The following is a 1471-nucleotide window of genomic DNA, read 5'->3' as shown; positions in this document are numbered from 1 at the left end:
TTCTCCTGCAGAGCAGCTGGTTTTGAACTGCTGACCTTGAGGTTAGCAGCCCGACTCATAACCACTACGCTACCAGAGCATATGCTGTTGTTGTTAAGTGCCATTGAGTCGATTCCAACCCATAGCGACCCCGTATAGGGTTTCCAAAGAGCAACTGGTGCGCTTGAAACGCTGACCTTGCAGTTCAAATGGCTTTGCAGTCTGGTGCATTAACTCACAGCGCCACACCAGGACTCCACCAGAGCATACAGAAGCCATCAATATTACAAGTGGAGGCTTGAATTTTTTTCTTCAGTTCTTTCACTTTGAAAAATGGTGAGTGTTGTTCCTCCTTTTTGGTTTCCTAACTCCATGTCTTGGCACATTTCATTATAATACTTAACTTTGTGTTCTCAAGTTGCCCTCTGAAATTTTCTGTTCAGTTCTTTTATTTCCTCATTCTTTCATTTGCTTTAGCTTCTCTATGCTCTAGAGCAGGGATGGGGAACCTTTTTTCTGCTAAAATTTATAACCTCATTCACTGGCCATACAAAATTATCATCAACTTAAAAATTAGCCTGCTATATATGATCAAACATTTAATTAACACACACCTAAAATGAGGGCATAAAACCAAATGGCCACTACTCGTCTGTCTGTCGTACGGTGGTGGCTTGTGAGTTGCTGTGATTCTGAGGGCTATGCCACCGGTATTTTAAATAACCAGGAGGGTCACCCATGGTGGACAGGTTTCAGATGAGCTTCCAAAGACAGACAGACTAGGAAGAAAGAGTGACGAACTACTTCTGAATCGCAAGTCACTGAAAACCTTATGAATAGCAGAGAAACACTATCAGATACAGTGCCGGAAAATGAGTCCCTCAGGTTGGAAGGCATTCAAATTGCGACTGGGGAACAGATGCCTCCTCAAAGTACAGTTGACGCAAATGGAGTTGAGCATGTGGGAGAAAAGCCCACAGAACCTTCTTTTGCTGATGGGCCACAACTCAAAATGAAGTGAAACAGCTGTAAACATCCATTGAAAATCGGAACATGAAATGTACAAAGTATGAATCTGGGAAAATTGGAAGTTGTCAAAATGAAATGGAACGCATAAACATCGATATCTTAGGCATTAGTGAGCTGAAGTGGACTGGTACTGGCCATTATGAATCTGACAACTACATGGTTTACTATGCCGGGAATAACAAATTGAAAAGGAATGGTATTGCATTCATCATCAAAAAGAACATCCAGATCAGTCATGAGGTATAATGCTGTATGTGATAGGATAATATATCCATGTGCCTACAGGGAAGCCCAGTTAATACCACTATTATTCAAATTTATGCACCAACCACTAAAGTCAGTGAGGATGAAATAGAAGAATTCTACCAACTTCTTCAATCAGAAATTGATCAAACATGCAATCAAGATGTATTGCTCATTATTGGTGATTGGAATGCAAAGGTCGGGAGCAAAGAGGAAGGAC

Source organism: Chrysochloris asiatica, unplaced genomic scaffold (assembly GCF_000296735.1).
Source record: "Chrysochloris asiatica unplaced genomic scaffold, ChrAsi1.0 scaffold00138, whole genome shotgun sequence".
Lineage (NCBI taxonomy): Eukaryota > Metazoa > Chordata > Mammalia > Afrosoricida > Chrysochloridae > Chrysochloris > Chrysochloris asiatica.
The sequence above is the reverse complement of the archived record's forward strand: the minus strand, read 5'-3'. Positions refer to the sequence as shown.